This window comes from Crocodylus siamensis, chromosome 4 (assembly GCF_052110815.1).
Source record: "Crocodylus siamensis isolate JL-2025a chromosome 4, ASM5211081v1, whole genome shotgun sequence".
Taxonomy (NCBI): Eukaryota; Metazoa; Chordata; order Crocodylia; family Crocodylidae; genus Crocodylus; species Crocodylus siamensis.
In genome coordinates, this window is record NC_143398.1 from 207,532,386 (window position 1) to 207,553,874 (window position 21,489).

A 21,489-nucleotide genomic window follows, 5' to 3' on the forward strand; every position below is an offset into this window, starting at 1 on the left:
CCCTGCCCCGGAGCCCCCTCCGCCCGGCCGCGCTGGACAGGGGCCTCCTCGCGCTCTGATTGGCTCCTGCCGGCGTCAGCCAGCTCCGCGCCCCGCCCCCCGCGCTCCCCGTGTCGTGCGGGCGCCGCGTGGGCTTTGCGTTCCCGGTGGGTGGAAACTTTGCGCGCCCGAGCCCGGCGAGGACGCGTTTCTTGCAGCTGTGCAGACTGGAAGCAGACGTCAGGGCGGCGGGAGAAGGGTCCCGAGTCGCTCAGGAAGGCCAGGGTGAGGCCCTGACCAAATGGGTCAGGCCCTCAGGGGTCCCAGGCTGGGGCAGCACTTCTCTGGAGAGCATTCGGTTTGTTCTGATTCAAAAAAAGGCGGGGGATGGAACCTACTACGTTTCCAGAATAAATCCACTCCCCCACAACCAAATATGATTTCAAACTCCAAGCATGTCATCTTCAGGCAGCAGCTCTCAAAGCTGCTGGGAGTTGTGGCTTCAAGGGAAACCAACTACATGGACTCTCTTGGCCTCAGGGACCCTCATATTCCAGAGCTCTTGGTCCAGTCCTGGTGGGTTCAAGAGGGCTGCCTTGGAGCTGCAGGCCCTGGAAGCCCAGAATATCCAGCCTCCCACGGCTGCCTTCAACTTGTCAGAAGTTTGTTGGAACACAAAATCCTGACCCAATTCAGGAGCCATAAATCACTTCATCAGGTAATTTCCCACCTCCTCAAATTCAGATCCTTGCTGTACTAAATCAGAGTAATCTGTTGTCAGTTTCCATCAAGGAATCTCTTACCAAAGGCTACAGCCAACATGGTCAACTGATTTAACATCTGACCTGATTTTTTTTTTGTTTTTTAGCACTGCAGAGGATGCATGACACCAGCTGAATGTTTTTATAGTCTTACAACATGAGACACCGAGAACAAATGTGGCAATTTTAGACATTGGGCCATAATTAAACAGCTCAGCACCAACCCTAGTTAATTTGCCTGCCGAGCTGTTATGGATGTGTCCCTGTTGCAGCTGGCTTGGAAACCACAGTGATTCTGGTTTTCTTGGTTGAGAACTCAGTAATAAAACTTTTCTTTCTACAGTATCTCCCAGCTGAAGATTTCAGGGTACCCTATAAACAGTAGAAAGCTGTCCTAAACCTAGGTTGGGAAGGTCAGCTTTTAAATCAAGTAAATAATATAAGTAGAGAAGTGAATTTTTGCCTCTTCGGAGATGAGGATATTAAGTAAAGTGACTTGCTGTCAGAAGTCCGTTGCAGAGGAAGGAACAAAAAAAAGTATTGACTCCTAAACTTGAGCTCAGGAACAAGATCTCACAAGTTCATCCTTCAAGGCAACACAAAAAGAGTATGAGCCCCAACTATAAAAGTAGAGAAATGGTCTCCATGAATCCCTACAAACATAATTTACTGACTTTCATACATACTTGTAATATGTATACGCCTCCTGTTGGGGCAGGGCAAAACTCTAGTTGGCACGAATGTTCAGGAATGATCTTTAAAAAAGAAGCTTATGGCACACTTATGCATGTCCCAGAGGCAATCCAGATGCCAGTTCATCGGGAAAGCAACAGCATCTTAGTATAAACTCATTTTTCAGCGTTATTGCTACAAAGAACAGGCTCTGGCTCTTAGGCTTCCACAGTTCTTTCCATGATGAAGCCAAATGATGGAAGAGATTAGGTTTGACATAAGCCCTCTGACAGTGTGCATCTGCTTAGATACAGATGGGCCAATTCTGAAATATCTAACTCATGCTGGTACTTGAAATTTATTTGGTAGCTTTTTGGAATGGGGAAATATTTTTCTCATCTGATTCATTAAAACTAGTAGTATGATAACTGGAATGATTTGAACTAGTGTTTCTGTATTAATGGTACATAATAATCCTTAGCCCTTGTATAGCATAGTGTACCATATGACCTCATTTTTTTCTTACTGAGGAGTTTAAATGAAAGCTAGAATATTTTGAAAATCTGGTCCCAATTCTGGGCAAAAAACCCTTCTGAAACTTCCAGCCTACACATCTAAGCCTCCTGCAGTTCTAATGGGTATTATCCCCATTTTATATGAATGAGGATGAGTCAGAGACAAGTACCTAAGTTCCTAAAGCAAGTCAGTGAAAGAAATGAAGTTGAATTCAGGCTTATTTTTATAGTAAGATAGCCAGTTTGCCTTTATTATCTCAGTATACCATTCTTGTGGAAATAAGGGGCAGGTAGACAGGTAAGGCCAGCATTATTTTTTTCTATGCCGAGTTGTTTTATTACAGATGGTTTAAATACTCTTCCTTTAATTGTCTTGAGGGAAAACACCTCCAGGTTACCTACTCAAAGCCAGAAAAGACTCTTGCTCCAGAACTGTATTATTCTGATTTGAGGTTTGCTGGTAGTTTGCCTTTATTTTGTCTTCTTTCCTAATGCCCCTAGCTATGCTCACTGAAAAAGTAATTACCCAGTGCCTCGCTCTACTGCTGATATCTGTGTTCAAAGAACTTCCAAGATAAACAAAATCTATAAACTTACTGCTATGAAGAATTCTCATCACAAATTTGAAAAAATAACTTTGTTGCTCTGTGTAAAGAGAACGCCCATCTAGAAATCTAGAGGGATTGTAACGTGCTGTCCAGGGAATCATTCAGGGAAACCCACCACTGAACGTTTCACTTTTTCCACTTAGGTCAATATCTTAACTGTCTGTAACTGAAGTTTTAATTCATGTTGTGTGGTTACTTCATCCAGAGAGAGAAACAGGATATAGTTGAAGACAGACGAGTGCTCACACAGAGTGTGCTAGAAACGATCTGAAAAAAGTCAGAGCTGTTTTGTCCTCACATTTACCTCCTTCCATCTTCATTTCTGCTGTTTCTGCAATTCCCCCTGTACCCCATGTGCAGCGTGTGCACTTAGTTCCTTTCCAAACCAGATATTAAAAGGTGGAAGAGAGTAGATAGGAGAAGTACAAGAACAATTTCCTTCCTCACAGGAGAGATGGAGGGAGTGGAGCTGTTATCATAGGGTTGGAAAGGACCTCAAGAGTTACGAATGCAGCAGGGAGTATTTCTATACTCTCCCAGGCAAATTCCAATCTAGCCTCATCTTGAAAACCTTCAGTGAAGGATTCCACAGTTTCCCTTAGCAATTTGTTCCATTTTCCTAGTGTTTTGAGGTTCTGAGCTGCCAGGCTCTTCTGGCTCTTTTCTGCCTTCCCTCCTGTAAAAAATAGGCTTTGGCGGGGAGTAGGAAAGACTTCTGCCTGCTTCCTGCTGCAACTGTTTGACTTCCTGCTTAACTCTAGAGGCATACAAATAGGGGCAGCAGCTAGAGAGGTTTATTCCCCCTGAACAGAGCTAAAAAAAAGAAGATAACCCTGGACAAATTTGCATGCTTTTATTTTCCTTCCTACGTCAGCACCCTGGCATACATTTAATACTGCCAAGAGAGATGAAATTGCTACAAAGACTATAGCATAGTATAAAGATAAATGAGACAAATTGCTGATCTACAGTTATGTAGATATGATTCCATAAACATGCATAACAGAAGGAATAGTCTTTCCAAGGGCTGTCTTGGCTGTGTGAGCCCCTGGCATTGTTGCTTCATGGGAGCTGCCCTGCCTGGGGTCTATCCCTCCATAAACCTGGGTTCCAAGCATATCTCCTACTTATCTGAGTGAAGACACTGCTATCTATTCTGCAAGTAAATGAGCCCCTATTCTTCAACAGATTTATCGGAGAAACTCCCCAAAGGATCTCTGTTGAGATTTCTTTCCTCAGGGCCCCCTCTACAGGTCTTTCAGTGACAAAGAATGATTCAGATCATGCTTTATGCCGTGTACAGAATTTTGATTCTGGTTACCACCAGGTGCAATAGTTAAAAGGAGTATAATGCCTTGCAATATGTTTATGTAAAAATATTAGTGTGTTACCCTCTTGGCCTAAGTGGCTAGTCTCAATTTGGGGTCTTGTAGGTTTCTTCATTTAGAAGGAGAAACTGGTGATGGTATTGTCAGTGCAATCTGACTAAAAATACCAAACCCTATTTTCCTGAATAGAATAGAAATCAAATAAAACAAAGATAGTTTCCTTGCTACAGCATGCAGGCTTTTTCACCCAGCAGACCAACCAAACATTCCTTTCCTCTATACTCTGGTTGTTCAAACTAGGCAGGAGCTTCCTTCTCTGTTTCTGAGGCTTATCTCACTGCTGCTCAACCTGAGCTGACTCCCATTCACAAAAAAAACAACAACATGCCTCTGTCTCCAATACAGTACCCATCCAAGGACCTTCCACCTAGATATCTGGAATTCCTAGGTAGACATGAATATCCCTTTGTTTTGGGTGGGGATATGTGGCTGTGTTTTGGATTTGGAGGTTGCTATTAATTCTGTCTGCGTCCTTAAAAAGGATGTGATAACTTCCAACAACAGAGATGGAGGGCAGAAATTATGCTCAAAGTATATCTCAACGTATAACATTACAGTACACAAATGCTGTAGATCATCTCCTATGGAAAATATCACAGAAAGGGAAAGGTTTTACTGAAAATCTCTGCAAGTTTAGAGTCATGGTTTTCCCTAACTAATTCCTTGGGATAGGATAGGGCAGAAGTTGAGTCAGCGACTGGAAGAATCTAGCATCCATCCTATAGCCCGTCAGTGAGACTTGCTGACCAGTGGTCTCACACAACACTTCCTAAATTCCCCCATTTCCTTGGCAACATTGCTGCTTCTTGCATTGTCTCGTATAATATGCCTGGCCCCTCTAAGCATTGTTGAAAGAGAGCTAATACCAGTCCAAATGACCTAACACAGAATTAACTTCTTCAGAAGCTTGACATGGGCTTTAAGCCCCTTTCCAAGGATGTACACAATTTAACTCAGAGCTGTTATTCTCCTCTTTTCCATTTTTAGCCCAGGAAGACCCCTCCATACCTGCAGAACCCCGCTGTATAGTATGCATAAAAGTTGTCTCGTGTGAGTTAAGAAAAATATACACTGTAATATGCTCCTCTACATACACAATAACACTGATGCCATTTCTATTGCAGCAGCAGAAATCTCTGGCCTTTACACACAGAGAGAAACTTCAGCATGAAAGGGGGCCCTCAGAACTTAGCTAACCACTCAGGATTTTTTTTAGAGTCTTAAGCACTATGCTGTCCTGTTCTTTGGACAGGTGCCTGTCATCTATCATGCTCCACAAAGCCATTTAATCCAGCAAGTTATTTAACCCAAATACCCCAAGTCTTATGTTTACTAACTGTGTTAGAATTCCTCTGCTGAAATTTAAGCTCATTGATTTTGTTGAGTAACAAAAGTAATGGTTCTCTGTCTCTTTAGCATCCTGTTATAATTCTGTAGATAGCTACTGTGGTTTACATCTGTTGTTTTCCTAAAATAAATACCATATTTACCCAAATCCAAGCTGAGTTTTAATTTAAGACCCCTCAGTAATTAGATTCTAAATGTGGAAAATATATAAATTAGTTATAATTTTCTATGTATAGAATAAATTACTGGAGGGTCATCTTAAACTCATCCCCCTCACTACTGCAGCGGAACAAGCAGCAGGTTGGGGACAGGTACCAGGGGAATCAAGTACCCTGCCCTCTGCCCCTTGTCACCTGTACCCGCCACCACTTGCCTCCTCCTGCTACCTGTCCCCCCCCACAGTGCCTGCCCCCACCTACCACTTGCACCCCTTTCTCTGGTAATCAGTGAGCAGGGTGGGGGGTGGTTAAAGAAAGTTGGGGATGGTGGCAGAGAGCAAATGTGAGGGGATCAGATGCTGTGGAGTATAGGTGGCTAGGAGGACAGTAGCTTCAACCCCCACTCCAACCCCAAGCCCAGGATTGGAGTCAAAGCTATAGCCACTGCCCTGCCACAACTTGTACTCAAATCAAAGACAAGGGGCTTCCTCCCCATGTTGAATGGAGGGAAGAGGGGGACTTAATTTGGTTTTTTTCATCTTCCCTCATCAGTGTCATTTTCCAAATTCTTTATCATTTTTGTTGTCATCCTCTGACCACTTATGGTGTGTGGCCTAAAACTGGGATGTGTGATCCACAGGACAGAATATTGAACTGGAACTTGGGAGATGTGAATTCTATTCCCAAATCTACTGATTGTGGATCTTGGACAGGTTGTTTCTCTTCCTTGTCTCTCATGTTTCCCATGTGTAAAATAAGGATAGTGATATTGATCACCCTTTCTGAAGTACCTTGAATAGTACTGATAAAAGAACTAAACATTTTAATAGTGAATAGTATGCAAATAATCATTTTGTTTAATATTAGTACTAAACATTTCAAAGCAAGTAAATTTAAAGGAGTGCTATTGGTTTATAAAATGCCTACATAGCTTCTGCATCTGAAAGCAACTATTTCCATTCCAGGACATGCTAATAATCCAGTTGACCAAAAGGGTATATTTAATATAGATGTCAGTTTTCAGTATTGAAGCAGTTATTCCCCAGTGACTGGTGATGTTCAGATAAAGATCCTCTGCAATTATGTAAGTACAAATATATGCAAGTGACAGTCTGCCAATGTAGACAGTGTTCATATAATAAATAAGTGGCTAATGCCTAATATACAATTAGTATGATTTACTTCTGCATCAGACTTAAATTACTTTAGGACAACGGATGTTTAAGGGTGTCTGAATAGGAATGACATTTATGAAATATTTGTGAGGAAGACAGAGTAAATTCTTCTAATTGAATCAGAGCATAAGAGGAATTATAATTTAAGAAAATGTCAAAGGAGGTTCATGGATTAACAAGATAGTGATTTAGGAGGGAATGTCAGTAAGATAGGCATCTTTTGCCCTCTGAAGTAGTTGCACTTACAAAGGGGGCTTTAAATAATTGTTGTAATCTTATATCTAATAACAATCTGTCTCCATGGGTCGCCTGAAGTTGGGTAAGAGTAAATTATGTGATTCCATATTCCAAAAAAGGTGTGGTAAATTAGGTGAGCAGTGTAGTCCAACTCAAAGTCACCAGCTCTGGTCTTTGGATTGGAGATACAGGAAAAGTGAGCACCCACATATGGTGAAGTCTATGGGTTGTTTAAGACGGTAGTAACAAGCTATGAGAAAGGTACAAAGAAGAGGCACTGTACCTTACAGGTTAATACAGTTTTTCTTAGATTAATAAAGTTCAGTGTTAGAAGTGTTAACTCTTTCTGGAAGTATTTTGCCATTGTAATTATTTATCTGACAAATAGCCGCTTTAATAAATATGTGTTTTTTATCAGCCTCCTCTCATTTAAATTAAGATTATTTCATTCACCTTTATTGATAATGCCTGCAAATTACATAAAAGAGGTGCAAAACCAACATCTTAGACTTCAGCATGTGTTCAGAAACTCAGATACCTTTTCCTGTGGATCATAAACTGGAAGGTACAGAGCTGGGTGAAGTTTTACAAATACAGATGTTTCTGTAACATTTTTTTTAATTTTATGGAAAAAAAGTTAAAACATTTTACCAACTCTACTCTGTTTAGTAAGTAGGTGCTTACATTATGCAAAGGACTCTTTTTCTTACTGGCTGAAACATTTATTCCTGTATAGAACTCATGGCAGCAATTTCTAAATTGCAGGGAAAGGTTAAGCATAATGCCAAAGGCATTAACCCATGGATCTCATCCACACCACTGCCTCTGAGATGCTGGCTCAGACATCAGCTATTACAGTTATTGTTGGTCCAAAATGTTCCTGATCTCTTGATTCTCTCACAAAATTTTAAAAATTAAAAATAAAAGTCTGTGCAAAGATAACAATAAAAGCTGCTGATACTTGGCTATGAGTCAAGGCCAAAAGAAAATTGCTTAAAGCACTTGCTATGAATTGACCAGAACAGCATTCCCAACAGCTGCTACGTAAAAAGAAAGACAGGGAGTCCAAACAGATATTAGCATGGAAGTATCTTATTTACAGTGTGAAACTTACTTCAGCTTTAAGCATCTAACAAAGTCATGGAAGTTTTCTTGTGTCAAAGTAAGAAAGATCTTTCCTACTAGGAGGCTCAGAAAGAAGTGTGCTAATTAACAGTGGTTAATAGCCCTCAGAATTAATTATTTTGTTTACCTGTTATAATTTAATTATCCATCTCCAATCAGTTTGAATGTTGACTGCATCATTTAATGGCTTATAGTGAATCTCATGATCTGTATGTTTGAGGCACTCTGGAAATGCAGGTAAACCTAAAAGAGTCTACAGAAGCAACCAGCTAAGATAGGCTTCCCTGCTGAAGTGGAGCTGACTGAATTTAAGACACTGTGAAGATTGAAAACAAAGTGGCAAAAGCTAATCTACTTTTCGCTAATGTTAGCCTGAATTAGTGCCATTCATGCCAGGTTGACACATAAGCAACTGAAACCAGAATCTGGGCCAGTCCAGTAAAGTGAATAATATAGGAATTGGTATTGCTGTGCTAAAAGATTTAGGACCTGTCTACACAAGATGCATTAATATGCATTAGCCTAATTCAGTGCACATTACTGGTGCATGTCTATACATGCATGTGCTTAATGTGCATTAGAAATGGCAAGATTAGGCTAATTGCACCTAAATTTGATACCTGCAAATGCCTGCCCAGCCAGTAGGGGCACATGGCAGGGCTGCAGGGACTTGGCACTAACTTTAATGCCAAGCCCCTGCACATGTAGACACCTGCCAAAATTGCTTAATACTCATTAGCTTAATGTGCATTAAATTTAGCTTAAACATACGTGTAGATGTGCCTGCCCTATGTGAAATTATTTACAGTAAAAGCTGTGTTATCTGGCACTTACCAACCAGAATGCTCTATTAACCGTCATTTGTTCTACTATGGCACTTCCAGTTTTGCTGCCGCAATCCGAGTCCTCATGAACCGTGGCCCGGGGCAAAGCTTTTACTTTAGTAGTTCAGTCCAATTCTTAGATGACAGATGTCTGTATCACAGAACACCATCTCAAATCAGTAATCATTAACAAACTTCATAGCAGAGGGATCAGGGAGTGAATGGATGTTATATGATTGTCCCACTCCTCTGCAAAGACGAGGTCTTGTGCTAATCAAGATTATTTAAAGAAAAATGATGTCAGGAAATTTGCTTTGCTGCTTGCTCAACTATACACAGACAGTAAGACATGTATGTTTCTGGGACTCTTATTTTTGGAATATTTCATAGTACAGTAAAACAAAAAACCACAATAACAGACTCCTTTATGGCAATAAGAGCTTCAGTGGTACAACAGCTAAAGCAATTTTGACACCTTGATTGGGCTATTACAAGTACAGAGGTTGGCTGACTGCCACCTCACAAACCTCCCCAACAACCTGTACTGAATTCAAAGAAGCAAAGCTTTGCTTAATGGTATTTAAAATATATTGTTATAGCAAGTGTGACCAGGTGGTACTGTTACACATGATCTTCCAGATTCTTTATGTTGGCATTCAAACAAGTTTTGATTCCAGAAAAGACATGGCATGTTGTTAGTTTTTGTGTTATGCATGTTTTAGCTCTAACAGAAAAGAGTTGTAGGAGCCACAGGAGAGTCTGTTCTCTGATTAGAGCCAGTACTTGATGTAGAATTGCTCTGTGGGAACAGAGGGAAGAGGAGGAAAAAAAGACATTTCTTTGCACGCTGTTTACCTTTCTTATATAAATAAAACAAGTTATGGTACAGAGCTGCTTGTACATGGCATGGGGGTTTAATATGGTTTAGCGCTCCCTAAATTGAAACAATGGGTTTTTAAACACACTGCTTCAATTTAGGGACAATTAGATCAAAGTAAACCCCCGTAGTTTGTACATAAGGGTGGGGACCCGATCCTTACCTACCTCTTTGGCAGTGTGGCAGGGCAAGCTGCCTGGGGGCCGAGCTGCCTGGGGGCCCCCCAAACGGCACCCACCCAGTGGCACCCAGCCCACTGGTGCCACAGCTGTGAAGGAAAGCACTGCCCACCCCCCGCAGCCATGGAGGGAAGCACTGGGCCTCCAGACAGATCAAGCAGGCAGGCTTGTGGGGGAGGGTATAAATCAGGCTAGCAGCTTTTTTTTTCTCTCTTTAGTGGAGCCTGCTTGCATGGGCTGTTGCCAGGTCCCACAGCTCCTGAGCTGCACGGGGCCCACCAAGCCCCACGCACATCAGCTTCCAGCATCCTGTGCACTGTTGTACTTAGTTAGGTAGCTAACTAAAACAGCTTATCTTACTATGTACCAAAGTCATTTAAAGTGGACTACGCCGCCAAGTGTGTAAACAACAACGCCATTAAAGTGGTGCAAAAGGGCATTTAAGCCGCTTTAAAGGCCAATTTTGTGGCCCCAGGTATACCGTGACACCCTGACATTGGCTTCTGCTGTACTGAGGTATTAACCTATAAGGTTCCAGATATCTGTTATCTATTAGAGAAGCTACACCAGTATTCACTCCAGTGGCAGCAGGGGCAACAGAGTGGGTATGAGAACAAGCAACTGAGTGCACTTATGTACCTTGGCCTTTCTGAAGCCTAGGTACAGGTAGTAAGAACTCCCAAAAAGCACCCCTAAAGGTATAAGTAGTATAGTCTGAGCTATACAGAATTTATGAGTGCACAGAATTTATGTACCATTTTAATTATATCTGTTTTTCTAATTAAAGCCACTAACGTGGATAAATGTATATGTATTGTTCTGGTATATCTGCATCCACAGTAAAAGTTTGTACTGCTTTTGATATATCAGTTTAGAAAGTGATATTAAAAGAGTAGACTAATGCTTTGTCCAAAAGTCTACAATAAATTCTTTTGCTGGTATAATATTTATAAGAGATGATTCCTTTACAAACATTTTTATGTTAGCAGAAAGCCTTAGTGTTGATGTAGTTATACATCTGCTACTGTCATTTTGTATAGTGTACTCTGTAGTCTGAGTACACTTAGACCTCCTGAACCACTCTAAGCTCAAGTTAGCCTTTCTTTTTGTGTTCCAGTCTTCCATCTGAAATCTATAGGCACTTGTACACATGATGAAAATTGCCTTTTTGTGTGGCTTAATGGCCTTTTTGTGTGGCTTAACATGTATGTATGTTTTTGGCAATTTAAATAAGTTTGCATAGTCATAAATTAATCCCCATCCTGATGTAGTTTAGTTTGTGACAATGGAAGAGAAGGAGACTTTAATCTTCAATCATGGTAAAGACACAGTGTGCAGCCACAGACCCTGCCCCAGTGATGCCTCCCACCCAGGGCTCCTTTGAGGCCTCCACCCAGACAGAACCCTCAGAAGGGTTGGCGGCACCCTCGTCCCCTATTTGTGGGGCTTGCCTGGTGGGGCACCAGAGGCCTGGGTGAGATGGGGGGAGCAGGAGTCCTCACCTGTCCCACCTGTGCCCAGCTTGAGGCCCTGGAGAGGCAGGTGAGGGAACTCCAGGCAGAAGTTAGCAGGCTGCAAAGGATAAGATTGATGTGTACTTTCATTCTCTGCAGGATTGGACACCTAGTGGAGAGACAACACAGGAGGGACCCAATGCAGCTGAATGGAAGAAGGTCACCTCCAAGGCCAGTCATCGTACTGCTGAGATGACTTCCCCAATTCAACTGGAGAACAGATATGAGGCCTTGGAAGCACTGGAGGAGAATGCAGCATGGGAAGACACATCCACAACAATCACCATGCAGGCTGAGGGACAACGAGGCAGCCAGAGGAAGAGACGCCTAGTCTTCGTGGCAGGTGACTCCCTCCTGACAGAAATGGAGGGACCCATCTGTTGCCCAAATCCCACAGCACAGGAAACTGGATCTGAGACATCACTGGGAGGATGCCTGACCACATCTGGCCCTCCAACTATTATCCCATGGTCCTCAGCCATGTGGGCACTAATGATGTGGCCAGGAGTAGTTCGAACTGTATCATGAGTAACTACTGGGCTCTGAGGGCTAGGCTTATGAAGTTGGCGGTGCTGGTGGTCTTCTTGTCAATCCTTCTGGTTAATGGTCACCATAGGCATCAAGACTCCTGCATCAGAGAAGTCAGTCTGTGGCTCCAGTGTTGGTGCCATCATGCGGGTTTTGGCTGCTTCATGCATGATCTACACTTCTGTGAAATGGGCATCCTGGGACATGATGGTCTTCATTTCTCTTCGAAAGGCAAGAGTCTGTTCTGTTACAGGTTGGCTGATCTCCTATGTAGGGCTTTAAACTAGGTTTGCTGGGGAATGGGGATGCAGAGGACAAAGAGAACCTAGGATAAGCAAGCCACAAGCCATGCGCTGGATCAGCCCAGGTAAGTACTAAGGGGACCAATAGGCATCAGGACAGGGAGGTACCAAGGACACTCACTGGGGGCCTTAAATGTCTCTACGTTAATGCTTGGAGCATGGGGAACAAGCAGAAGGAACTTGCACTCCTGCTTGCAAGCAATAACTTCAACTTGGTTGGGCTAACTGAAACCAGGTGGGACCCTACTCATGATTGGGCAGTAAGCATTGAGGCCTATAGGTTGTACAGATGTGATAGACTGGGGAAAAGCGGGGGGAGGCATTGCTCTCTATGTTAAGGAGCAGTGCACATCTTCTATAATCAAGATGGGATCAAAGAGGGGCAAATTAAGGTACTGTGGGTTAGAATACAAGGGGATCGGGAGGAAGGGGACTTGGTAGTGGGGGTCTACTACAAACTGCCACACCAGGAAGATGAGCTAGACCTGGAATTCTCAAAGCAGCTCTCAGAGGCTGTATGAACAAGGGTCACCATGGTTGTCATGGGTGACCTAAACTACATCTGCTGGGAGGAGCAGCCAGCCTCATCTAACTGCTCAAGTAGGTTCTTAACCTGCAAACAGGACCCCCACCTAATGCAGGAGGTATACGGTCCCACTAGAGGAAACGCCTTGCTGGACTTGGTACTAGCTACAGGGGATGACTTGGTGGGGGATCTGCAGGTACAAGGTAACCTAGGGGATAGGGACCATCAATTGATTGAATTCACTATCCTGCGTAGGGTGGGAAAAGTAACCAGGAGGGCAGAAGTGCTAGACTTCAGAAAGGCTAACTTCACTGTGCTCAGGAGATTAGTTAGTGAGGCACTGAAGATCAAGAGCACTGGTGAGATGGGAGTCCAGGAAGGGTGGTCATTCCTCAAGGGAGCAATCCTTTGGGCACAGGAGGAGAGAATCCCATTGCGCACAAAATGGGTCAAAGGGGCCAAGAAACCCTCTTGGCTGAACAGGGAAATCCAGGTTAAGCCTAGTGGCAAACAAAGAGGAATATATGCTGTGGAAACAGGGGTTAGCTACCAAGGAGGAGTATACCTCCTTGGCTCATATTTAGAAAAGCCAAAACAGCAATGGAACTCAGGCTGATGACAGAAATTAAAGACAACAAGTCCTTCAGGTATATAGGGAGCAAAAAGAAGGCACAGGGTAACACAGGACCCCTACAGGACAGGCTAGGGCAATTGGTGACAGATAGGAGGGACAAGACTGAACTCTTCAATGAGTTTTTTGCCTCTATTCCTGAACACGGATCAAGACAAATCTTCTAGTTGTATTATAGAAACACTAACAGTGTTACACTAACTATGGAACACTAACTAAGCTCACCAACAGTCAGCACTGACCCAGTAAAGGGACACTTGGAGGGGCTGAATGCGTTTAATTCGGTGGGCCCGGATGATCTTCATCCAAGGGTACTGAGGGAATTGGCCAGTGTCATAGCAGACCTACTGGCACGGCTGTTTCAGCACTCATGGTGCTCAGGTCAGGTCCCATAGGACTGGAAAAGGGCCAACATGCAGCATTTCCTCTAAGCTGTGCGCACGATCACACAGGTACGCCTGGCAGCATGACATGAGTGCACCTGCGCAGTCATGCATACCATGCAACTTAGAGGGAACGCTGCCAATGTGGCCCCTGTTTTCAAGAAGGGGAGGAAGGAGGATCTGGGTAATTATAGGCTGGTTAGTCTCACCTCTATCCTTGGAAAAACTTTTGAAAAAATTATCAAGGATCACAGCTGTGGGAGCCCAGCAGGAAAAATAATGCTGAAGGGCAACCAACATGTGTTCCTAGCAGGTAGATCCTGCCTGACTAACCTTGTTTCTTTTTATGACCAGGTCACAAAATGCTTAGATGCAGGAGTCAAGGTAGATGTCATCTACTTGGATTTTAAGAAAGCCCTTGATACAGTACCTCATCCTGTTCTCATAAACTAACTGAGCTTCTGTGACAAAGATGATTACACAGTCAAATGGGTGGCAAATTGGCTTAAGTGTCACACCTATAGAGTAGTGGTGGGTGGGTCGGTATTGACCTGGAAAGATGTGGGCAGTGGGGTCCCCCAAGGTTCAGTCCTTGGAGGACTTGTGCTATTCAACGTCTTCATCAGCAACTTGGATTAGGGCGTGGAGAGCACTCTGTCCACATTTGCAGATGACAGAATTATGGGGTACAGTAAACACACTAGTGAGAAGGGATCGAATCCAGGTGGACCTGGACAGGTTGGAAAAGTGGGCAGAAAAGAATAGGATGCAATTCAACAAAGACAATTGCAAAGTGCTGCATCTAAGGAGAAGGAATCACCAACACACATATAAGGCTAGGGGATGACCTCAGCAGTACAGCAGGAGAAAGGGATCTCAGAGTCATAGTTGACTTCAAGATGAATATGAATGAAGTGTGTGACGAAGTAATCAGTAAAACTAACCACACTCTGTCATGCATTAACAGGTGCATCACAAACAGGTCTAGAGAGGTGATAGTTCCTCTCCATGTGGTATTGGTCAGACTACAGTTGGAGTACTGCGTGCACTTTTGGGTGCCACACTTCAAGAAGGATGTGGATAACCTTGGGAGAGTCCAGAGGAAGTCCACTCGTATGGTTAGGGGCCTGCAGGTAAGGCCGTACAAGGAGATACTGAGGGACCTGGATCTCTTCAGCCTCCACAAGAGAAGGCTGAGAGGGGATCTTGTGGCCATTTACAAATTCATCGGAGGGGGGTAGCAAAAAATAGGAGATACTCTATTTACCAGGGCACTCCTTCGAATAACCAGGAACAATGGCCACAGACTGACAGAAAGCAGATTTAGGCACATCATGCAAATGCTGGTTAGGGAGGCATTATGCAGAATTGCCTGGCCGCACACATTCTGGCTGCGCTCTGTAGCCCACCAATTGATAAGCTCTAAATGTTTAGCAGTTACCACTGAGTTTTTCTATAACTAAAATAAAAAAAATTGTTGCAACACTTCTGTTTCATAAGTACATTCTCTGGAGTGAGGGGGTGGGCAGGCTGCAGTGATGGGGTGGGGGCCAGAGAGGGCTGAAGTCTACAGGTTCCGCTTTGCTTTGTGTGCATGGAGGGGAGAGGGGTGAAACGCAGCAGGCCATTAAAATGCATTACCTACCACTGGTCACTTGATGACCAATATGCGCATGAAGAAATGAGACATTAATGGGTACTGATTTGTGTGGATATTATAAGCACTCAGAGAATTTCAGCATCCTGTCCGGAGAGTGGGGAGGTGATAATGAAGTGGCTCTCTGGTCCTGTCTCCTGTCGGGGTAGGGGGTATGTCCAGTCAGAAAGCAAGGGTCTCTTGTTAGCCTGGGGGTGGGGGGAGCTTGGATGATTTGCATGTGGATTTGAATTTGGTGGGCAGAGAGTAGGGGATGGCCCAAGGAAACTGGGACCTGGGGGGCTATGGGAACAGAGACATGGCGAGCAGTGTTTGGGGATGGAAGGGAAGCATTGAACAAAACAGTGACCCCCAACAGTGCAGAAATCTGAATGTAGGGATGTGGGTGCAGAAGAGGGGGTTCCAGATGTCTTCTGGGATTGGGACCCCCTGTAAGATAATGCAGGGAACACATTATCAGAGTTCCAATTAGTAAACCACAATACTCCAATATATGCATGAAGATATATATAAAAATTCATGAGGTGCAGATTTGTGTGCATATTATAAGCACTCAGAGAATTTCAGTGCCCTGTTCATAGGGTTAGTTGTTTGAGTGAAATTAAAAAAACACAAGCAGATTTACACATGAAATAAAGTTTACTTGATGATGTAGAAATGGGAAAATAAAAAATAAGATAAGATAGGAATGAAAAGAATAAGAATAAAATAAGAATATTTTTAAATATTGATGTAAAAATTCAAAATGTGTAAACATTAATTAAATTGATTAAATTAATGAAATGTCACTTAAATTAGTTAAATCGCACCGCTTTCGGTCACCTGTACATATCAGTGAACTGTGAGCTGTAGACATCACCAGTCTGTAGTGGAAAATAGCGTGTGGTACCCCCTGCTGTAGACATCCCCCACAGTAATTTACTGTGAATAGAGTGCTGGGCATTTCATGAGATTTAAGACTGATGATGTGTAAACAGTGAATAATAAATAAACCCACCATTTCAATTTAGGGGGCATAGAATGCAACCCTTAAGAACTAAACTCCTGTCGTGTGTATGAGACCAGCTGAGGACCTCTACACAAACTTGCGCAAGTTAAAATGAACCACTTCAAATGAACTTGTACAAACTTTGCTGCAGATAGTCATAGGCAAGGTATACACTAGAAAAGGTTTCCCAGTCTGGCTGTACTAAGCAAATCTGTAGTGGAGACAACATCTACTGACAAAAGTACCCAAGCAGAAAAAAGCTGTATCAGCTAAAGCACTTCTTTGACAATAGAAGCTGCATTTCCTTTAGACTTCTTGTGGTATAGACGTATCAGCAAAACAAAAAAATCATGCCTCTCAACAATACTAGCATACCATACTACCATACTAGCAAAATTTTCTAATTATACCTGATTTATTTCACGTTTGGCTTATTTCAATTTAGCTTAAGCTTGTACCTATTGGTCTTAAGGAAAGCTGAACTAAAGCAGGTTTGATGTAAAATAAGTAGATTCATAAAGTTTTCTACATGAGTTTAATTACATTGTCTAATACCACCTTGAGTTAAATTGGCACAATACTAAAATGTAGATGAAATCCTAGGATTCTAGTGACCAGTTGCTCTTGTACATTCCATGCTCAAGCAAGATAGCCAGGAGCAGCGGGGAGAGGAGGGATCTAGGCACACCTGTGTCCCGCACGCACATTTGCCCCCTTACCGGACCTGGGGCAGCGGCGAACGTAGCGGCAGCAGAGGCGAACACAGCATCAGCGGGGGCAGCAGCAGCTGAGCCCCCTAAGGTAAGTGGCGCAGAGGGACTGAGACAGCTGAGCCGGATCTGGAGGGGAAGCCCCCTGGATCCCTCTTAACTGAGCCAGTAAGGAGCCGTGCTCCTGAGCCATGTGAACAGAGTGCGCAAACAGGCACGTTCTGTAAGAGCGCACTGGCGTTTGCGTCGGCGTTCACGCCGGCGGGCAAGCAGGAAGGGCCAGGAGGGAGACTCCTGCTATCGCGGGGCAAAGGCACCGCACTCAGCCAGAAACAGGCAGTAACTCCTACGATGGTGTTGACGCAGAGTGCTGCCAGGGCCCCTGCCTGGGGGGCACAGCCTTCCCGGGGCTTGTCTGAGGCCTCCACCCAGACAGAGCCCACGGAGGGGCTGGCGTCCCCACACCCCCTAGCCTGTGGAATTTGCCCAGCAAGACCTGGGGGGGCAAGGATTGGGGATCCCCACACCTGTCCTGCAGGCACCCACCTTAGGCTTTGGAGGCACAGGTGAGGGAGCTCCAGGAGGAGGTTAGCAGTCTGAGGGGAATCAGGGAGGCAGAGGAGGAAATTGACAGCTATTTTCTTTCCCTGCAAAGTTATGCACCCAAGGAAGAAGCACCTCAGGAAGTGCCCTCCACTGCAGAGTGGGAGACAGTCACCTCCAAAACCAGGGCTGCTTGTAAAACAGCAGTACCAGTTCCTCCAGTCCTGTTGGAGAACAGGTACAAGGCCCTGGCAACTCTGGAGGAGAAGGAAGAGAGGAGGAAACCAGGGAGGAGACAACTCCATGCTCTCCACGTCCCGAGCAGGCCGAAGGAGATAAGCAGGCCAAGAGGAGAAAGTGTCACGTGATCATCATAGATGACTCCATCCTGAGAGGTACAGAGGGCCCCATCTGTCGCCAGAACCCCTCAACACGCGAGATCTACTGCCTACCTGGAGCAAAGATTCAGGATGTGAAGGGGATAATCCAAACTGTGATCCAGCCCACTGATTACTACCCCATGGTCCTAGTCCATGTGGATACTAATGATGCGCCCAGGATCAGGAGAAGCCCTGATTGCCTGATGGAGGACTACCACGCTCTGGGGTGCGTGCTAAAGGAGATAGGCACACAGGTGGTTTTCTCTTCTAGCCTACCAGTGAGTGGACATGGAAGACGGCATGAAACGTGCATCGTGGAGACCAACTGGCAGCTTCGGGAATGGTGTCTCAAGGCAGGCTTTGGCTTCCTCAACCATGACCAGCACATCACGACAAGAGACATGCTCGGATGGGATAGGTTCCACCTTTCCCCTAAAGGTAAGCGTGTGTTTTCTTCTAGGTTGGCGGACCTCCTCCGGTGGGCTTTAAACTGGGCTCTTTGGGGGAAGGGGAAGACGAGGGTGGAGGAATCATCGGACTGCCAGACCAAGCAACACCCACAAGTACAGCCCAGCCTAGACCGACAAGTGAAACATATACTCGCATATAGGTAAGCAACAGGCCAGAGTAATGCTGAAAGTAGGGGGCCAGTACACACATCCACAGGAGGCCTCAAATGCCTCTACACAAACGCTCGTAGTATGGGAAACAAGCAGGAGGAACTCATCCTCCTGCTAGCTGACACCAACCCGGACATAGTGGGGATCACTGAAACGTGGTGGGATCCAAAGCATGACTGGGTAGTGAATGTCAAGGGCTATAGGCTGTACAGGAGGGACAGGCTAGGAAGGAAAGGTGGGGGCATGGCACTCTACATTAAGGAGGAATACCCATCCTCTTCAATTAACAAAGAATCAGAGGAAGGGCACTCTGAAGTGCTTTGGCAGTCGAGAGGAAAGAGATTTAACAGTGGGGGTCTACTACAGACCTCCCGACCAAAGGGAAGAGCTCGACCAGGAATTCTTAGGTCAGCTCACGGAGGTAGTGAAGTCAAAGGATATGGTAGTCATGAGGGACCTGAACATCCTGGACAGCTGCTGGGAAGAGCAGTCAGCCAGATCTGACCGCTCACGTAGGTTCTTAGCCAGAATGCAGGACCTCCATCTAACCCAGGAGATGCACAGCCCCACCGGGGGGATGCCCTGTTGGAACTGGTGCTGGCCATGGGAGATGACCTGGTGAGGGGGCTGCGGGTGCTCGACCACCTGGGTGACAGTGATCATCGCCTGCTGGAATACACTATCCAGCGCAAGGTGGCAAAGGCCTGCAGCAAGGCAGCAGTCCTAGATTTCAGGAGGGCAAACTTCAACGAGCTAAGGAGAATAGTCAGGGAAGCACTGAGGTCCCAGAGGGAAGGGGAGCCAGGTGTCCAAGGAGAGTGGTCACTCCTTAAGGAGACGCTCCTCCAAGCCCAAAGGGAGGTAATCCCAACACAGATCAAAGGGAGCAGGAGGGCACACAAGCCCCCATGGCTCACCAAAAGCATCCGAGAATGTCTCCTAGCTATAAGGGAGGCATACGCCCAATGGAAAGGAGGGGCCATCACCAGGGATGACTATACTGCAGTTGCTCAGGGATGTAGGGGGGGCAGTCAGGAAGGCCAAAGCAGAGATGGAACTGGGACTAGCTTCCCAGATTAAGGACAATAAGAAGTCCTTCTTTAAATACATAGGGGGTAAAAAGAAGGTTCCGGGTAATGTGGGGCCCCTGCAGGACACGTTAGGAAATTTGGTCGTCACACCAGAGGACAAAGCCAACGTATTTAACAATTTCTTTGCCTCCATTTTCCTAAGCAGGGACCAGAACAGTCTCCCCCCAGCTGGGCCCCCCTCAGGCCCCAGGGGAGGCACACCTAGGCCAAGGGTTAGTGAGGAATTAGCTAGGGAACTTCTGGAGGGACTGGATGTATTCAAGTCAGCTGGTCCGTATGATCTCTACCCTAGAGTACTAAAGGAATTAGCTAAAGTCATTGCAGGACCCCTGGCATGGCTTTACGAGCACTCGTGGTGCTCTGGAGTGGTGCCAGAGGAGTGCAAGAGGGCCAACATGGTTCCCATCTTCAAAAAGGGGAAGGAGGACCCGGGAAACTATAGGCCAGTTAGTCTTACCTCGATCCTGGGCAAGCTTTTTGAGAAAATTATTCTGGCGCATATCCACGAGGGGCCAGCAGGGGAGGTCATGCTTAGGGGCAACCAACACGGGTTCATTAGTGGCAGGTCCTGTCAGACCAACCTGGTGGCCTTCTATGATCAGATCACCAAATCATTAGATGCAGGGGTAGCAGCGGACATAGTCTTCCTGGACTTTCAGAATGCCTTCGACACTTCTCTCACCCCGTTCTCATTAAGAAACTGGGGGGCTGTGGTGTTGACACCCACACAGTCAATTGGGTCGCCAACTGGCTGGAGGGCTGCACCCAGAGTGGTAGTGAATGGGTCATTTTCAACCTGGAGGGATGTAGGCAGTGGGATCCCCCAGGGCTTGGTCCTTGGGCCCGCATTGTTCAACATCTTCATCAGCAACTTGGACAGGGAGGTGGAGTAAAAAGCACCTTCTTCAAATTTGCAGATGACATTAAGCTGTGGGGAAAAGTGAGCACGCTAGAAGGGAGATATAGGCTGCAATGAGACCTGGACAGGTTACAGGCACGGACGGATGAGAACAGGATGGGTTTCAACACCGAAAATTGCAGGGTACTGCACCTGGGGACGAAGAACCAGCACCATACCTACAGGCTGGGGAATTCCCTTCTCGTCAGTGCAGAGGCAGAAAAAGATCTTGGAGTCATCATTGATGCCAAAATGAACATGGGCTGGCAGTGTGGCAACACGGTCAGGAAGGTGAACCACACCTTGTCATGTATCCACAGATGCATCTCAGAGAAGTCCAAGGAGGTGACCCTCCCCCTCTATGCGACACTGGTCAGGCTGCAGCTGGAGTACTGCGTCCAGTTCTGGGTGCTGCACTTCAAGAGGGATGTGGACAACATGGAGAGGGTCCAAAGGAGGGCCACTCGCATGATCAGGGGTCAGCAGGGCAGGCCTTATGAGGAGAGGCTACGGGACCTGAACCTGTTCAGCCTCCACAAGAGAAGGCTGAGGGGGGATCTAGTAGTTACAAACTAGTCAGGGGAAGTCCTGACTAGGCACTGGGGAAGTCCCTGTTTCCCCATGCACTGCCAGGAGTGACCAGGAATAACGGTCACAAGCTGGCAGAGGGTAGATTTAGGCTAGACATCAGGAGGCGCTACTTCACAGTCAGGGTAGCTAGGATCTGGAACCAACTTCCAAGAGAAGTGGTGCTGGCTCCTACCCTGGGGGTCTTTAAGAGGAGGCTAGATGTACACCTTGCTGGGGTCGTTTGACCCCAGTACTCTTTCCTGCCATGGCAGGGGGTCGGACTTGATGATCTGCTCAGGTCCC

The 21,489-nt window shown here is 45.5% G+C and overlaps 1 long non-coding RNA gene across 1 annotated transcript; it reads left to right on the top strand.

The window, feature by feature from the left end:
- The first annotated feature begins 369 nt into the window (after positions 1 to 369).
- LOC149867510 (uncharacterized) lies at positions 370 to 18,038 on the top strand. Its single transcript, XR_016442076.1, has 4 exons — positions 370 to 697; positions 11,459 to 14,862; positions 17,019 to 17,175; positions 17,740 to 18,038. It is a non-coding gene; the product is annotated as an uncharacterized LOC149867510 (long non-coding RNA).
- The last annotated feature ends 3,451 nt before the right edge of the window (positions 18,039 to 21,489 follow it).